Raw genomic sequence first — 4,936 nt, 5'->3', positions numbered from 1 at the left:
AAGTAGAAGCCCACAAAATCGTTTGTGAGGCGCCGACGGCGCCTGAAAGTAGCGTGAAGCGTAGACGTCCGTTGTCCGACAGTAAAGCGCGCACGCGCGCCAGACATGTGCTGTAGGTAAGCGTCGACCGAATCAACCCGCCAGTGTCGTAAGTCAGCAGCGTCCCCCGACGCGCCGCACCTCAGCACCGTACGACCCACCCACCGTTTCGCAGCGTCGGCCCAAACCACCGGAAAGCCGCAGCGTTCCCCGACGCGCGCACCGACAACAGCGTCGGTGAGCCGAGCAGAGTCATCGCCTGACGATCATCCGTCCCCGTCGTGCTGATATGGTACCGTGAGTAAATGCATGCAAATCAGTGAAAGTCCCATGCGCATGGTGTAGTTTTTTTGCCCGCTCCCGATTGTTGGTTCGAGACGCGCGGCGGCGGCTATTTTTGGCTTGACCATAGCCGGAGTTAAAGTGAATGCCCACACCGCACAAGAGCACGTGTTAGGAGAGAAATAGGAAGGTAGAATAACGAATTGGAGAATGTATATATAGAGTAAGAGAGAAAAGGAGAGTCGGTAAAGTAGGCCTACTGAATTAAATATAGAAATGAATTTGTTGAAGTGGAGATGAGTGTCTTTCAATAAACAGCTAGGGTACCACAGACAAACCGACCTGTGTTTGAGTTATTTGAGCGAGAAGAGGTAATGTAGGGGAGGTTTTCATGTTACTCGGTGTCGTTTTCTAGTTTGTTTCTTTATTTTATTGTACTGGGGAGGTTGGCTCCGAATCCAACCAAGGACTTCTCCCTAATCTTCCATGAAACAGTGAGGGGTTTACGTGTACAGCCAGCCGGTGATGAGAACAGGCGTAAATGTGGTCTAGACTATCGGCTAGGTTCTCTTTATTCAGTTTAGCAGTCTGGAGTATAATCCAAGGGAGGGTCTTTGTTTTGCAACGGCGTAGCCAGACGTGCTTCGTGCTTTCTGTCCAGTAATTGGACCCAAAAATCCTTTCCCTCGAGAGGTCTCAGGCCGGGCAACCCTGAAAACAGGTAGATGGTCTCCTTCCGGAGTGGCGCATAAGCCATCTGCTAACTTTACCGGAAAGCACGTTCGAACGAACGGTTTCATTTGGCGCCCAACAATACAAGGCTTTTTTTTCGTTTAACTTTGAGATTTGCATATTTTTTTGTCGTTTTCTTCATATTGTATATAATTTATTTTGTTTTAGTTTCCTTTCTTTATTCCCTAATTTACTTTTACATTCATTACATTTTGTTTTTTTTTGTTTGCATTAGCTACTTTGTTGAATTCGTTAATAATATTTTTAATTTTTCATTGAAGTTAAGCTAAATTTGAATTTAAAATGAGTCGAACATTCCCTCGTGCGGAAGACTTGAATCATGAGGAGTTAGATTTTGAACTCCAAATCCGCAATGAACCCGAAGAAGTCTTTAAACTTGATCTAACCGCGAAGCAGAGGCACTTACGAAATCTATTCAAAAATGACCAAAAAGAGGGACGTAACTATCAATCACCTTTCAACATTTTCGATGAGTATTCCCACATTGAAGGGAGAATGGAGAACCTTGAAAAAGCGTTGGAAAAGAGGGTGGAATCTAAATACGAATCGCGAGTTCTTCACTATTGGTACAGGGTAAAATGGATTCAGGTGGTAGGGGAGGAAGAGAAAAGGAAAAAGAGGGAGTTGGTTCAGGCTATTGAAAGGATTATGGCTAAATTTCAGTTCGGACCTCCGCAATCGCCGACCATTTCAAAAATAAACTCGATTCTACAGGGCGGAACAGATCAAGCAGTTGGTAGACAAGGACAATCGGCTCTAGGTTCACAAACATCTTCAAAATCTCTAGACGAAAACTTCAGCAATCAATTCGAGATGCACAAAGGAGCCTTCGTAGGGACACCCACAAGGTCGTTAGGTGCCATCCCTAAGAGTGCTATGAACGAGGTAAAGGATCGAAATACTCTCTGCGAGACTAGGGACGAAGGGTTGCGGAACGACTCGGACAGATCAACACACATCTCGATTACTCGGAAAGAATGGGAGGAGATGCAGTCGGTCATAGCAGACTTGGCGGCCAAATTGGCGCAGAGTGAAGCACTGAGACAGCAAACCCACGGTCGGGAGCAAGACAACCGTGGTCGAGAGTCGCCAGCACCACAGAGGAATGAGGCACCCCCGAGGACCGAAATCAACCGAAACAGACGAACTACGAATAGCTACCAGGGTAGTGTGGAAGACGACGACAGCGAGGACGACGTGAGAAGGCCACAACCAGTTTGGGACAACAGACACTTCCAGATAAGTGGGCGTGATTCCGATTACTCCTACGGGAACGGTTGGAACAACTACGCGAACCAGGCGGGGTTGAGGCAACCGGTCGGCAGGTATGCAGGACAAGGACGAGTGGAAAAATGGAAGTTGCGGTTCACCGGCGAACCGAGATCGACGATGACGGTAGAAACCTTTCTCTACAAGGCGAAGAAACTAGCGGAAAGGGAAGGTGTAGCCAGACACATCCTTCTGCGGGATGTTCACATGCTACTAGAAGGGGCCGCTTCTGACTGGTTCTTCACTTTCGTCGATGATCTGAATACGTGGGAAGATTTCGAGACGTCCATCTCCTACAGGTTTGGAAACCCAAATAAGGACCAGGGCATTCGTACGAAAATTCAAGAACGGAAACAACAACGAGGTGAGCCGTTCATTGCTTTCGTGACGGAAATCGAGAAGATGAATCGTTTATTGTCCAAACCACTCTCAAATAGGAGGAAATTTGAAGTGATTTGGGACAATATGCGACAGCATTACAGATCCAAAATTTCAATCGTGGAAGTTAAGGATCTGCAGCAACTGACACAATTGAACTACCGCATCGATGCAGCTGATCCACAGTTGCAGTCGCAGGGGTCGGAGGTAACTACTGGATTTCAACGACGCCCGATAAACCAACTGGATGCCGATGGGAGTGATTACGAGAGCGATCAGTCCATCAACGCAATCAACACTCGTTCAGCGAACAGTTTCTCACGAGCGAACAGGTCATCAGCGGAACAGACTACGAGAACAGCACAAAATGGATCGACGCCAGCAAGCTGCTGGAACTGCCAGGGACAAGGTCACACCTGGAGGCAATGTACTCGACCAAGAGTCATTTTCTGTTACGGTTGCGGAAACCTGGGGAGAACAATTCGTAGCTGTGAGCGTTGCTCTAGAACGCCAACCACACAGGGTTCAAACCAGGGAAACGAGCAGTAGGGGGCGATGGGGGGAATTCGTCAAACCCAGTTCTAATAGAAATTCCCAAACAATCAGCGAATTTTGACCCTTTTTCTCAAGTTTACCACATAAAATTTCAAAGGACAAAATGTCCCCATATTAAAGTTAAGGTCTTTGAGTCTGAGCTCGACGCTCTACTCGACTCTGGAGCGGGAATTAGTATCCTTAACTCCTTAGAAGTGGTGGAACGATACAATCTGAAAATTAAACCAACGGCCATCAAAGTTTCAACAGCCGATGGTTCCGTATACAACTGCCTAGGGTACGTGAACATTCCGTTCACTTTCAAAAAACTGACCAAAGTGGTACCTACCCTAGTAGTACCAGAAATATCAAGGCATCTCATCCTTGGGGTTGACTTCTGGGAATGTTTCAAAATTAAACCAATGATAGATGTGGGTCAAGGGTTTGAGGAAATCGAAACTGTTGGCGCTGCAAACGGTTATCCAACCTGTTTCACCATAGAGCCTTCCGGAGAACCTGTAATGTTGGAGGACGTGGAGGAGGACGAAACTCTGGACATTCCCGTATACGAAGGACCAACCAACTCCATCCCGGACCCTGATGCCATCGAGACCGAACATGAGCTGTCAGACGTCGAGAGGAAACAGCTAACGGATGTGATCAAAGGCTTCGAACTGACTTCGGACGGGAAGCTGGGAAGGACACACCTAATAACACACGAGATCGTGCTCCAAGAAGGGGCAAAGCCACGCAATCCACCGATGTATAAGTGCTCTCCATACGTCCAACAAGCCATCAATGACGAGGTTGAGAGGTTCAAACAGTTGGACGCAATAGAGGAATGTTATAGTGAGTGGACGAACCCACTCGTACCAGTCCTCAAGAAAAACGGGAAAGTGAGGGTCTGTCTAGACTCCCGCAAGGTCAATAAACTAACGGTTAAAGACACCTACCCAATGCGTAATATGCAGGACATATTTCGTCGATTGGGTAAGGCAAAGTTCTTTTCAGTAATAGACCTTAAAGACGCCTACTTTCAGATCCCTCTGAAAGAGGAATGTCGAAACTTTACTGCTTTTCGGACTACCGAAGGGGTTTTCCGCTTTAAGGTACTACCGTTTGGTTTAACAAACGCTCCGTTCACAATGTCACGCCTGATGGACAAAGCAATCGGGTTCGACCTCGAACCGTTTGTCTTCGTATATCTGGATGACATTGTGATCGCATCCAGCACACTCAAAGAACACCTTCGACTATTGCGCATTGTGGCCGAGAGACTCAAGAAAGCAGGACTGACCATATCGTTAGAAAAGTCCAGGTTTTGCCGGAAACAGGTAATGTACCTTGGCTACCTCCTCAACGAACATGGAGTGGCAATTGACACCGCTCGTATTCAGCCGATTTTGGACTACGCCCAACCAAAATCCCAGGAAGACGTACGCCGCCTGATGGGATTGGCAGGCTTTTATCAAAGATTCATAAAAGGATATAGTAGAATAACAGCCCCGATAACGGATCTTCTTACAAAGGAACATAAGAAGTTCGTCTGGACGAAGGAAGCGGAAATCGCGTTCCGAGAGCTGAAGTCCGTCCTAACTTCAGCACCCATCCTAGGGAATCCTGATTTTTCGAAACCATTCATCATAGAGTCGGACGCTTCGGATCGAGCCATTGGAGCAGC

General features: G+C 47.2%; 1 protein-coding gene across 1 annotated transcript in view; it reads left to right on the top strand.

The window, feature by feature from the left end:
• Window positions 1–4,936, top strand: part of LOC109418392 (UDP-glucosyltransferase 2) — a 740,033-nt gene that overhangs the window by 531,074 nt on the left and 204,023 nt on the right. The gene's annotated exons all lie outside the window — the stretch shown is intronic.

The sequence above is a fragment of the Aedes albopictus genome, chromosome 3 (assembly GCF_035046485.1).
Source record: "Aedes albopictus strain Foshan chromosome 3, AalbF5, whole genome shotgun sequence".
Lineage (NCBI taxonomy): Eukaryota > Metazoa > Arthropoda > Insecta > Diptera > Culicidae > Aedes > Aedes albopictus.
The sequence above is the reverse complement of the archived record's forward strand: the minus strand, read 5'-3'. Positions and strand labels throughout refer to the sequence as shown.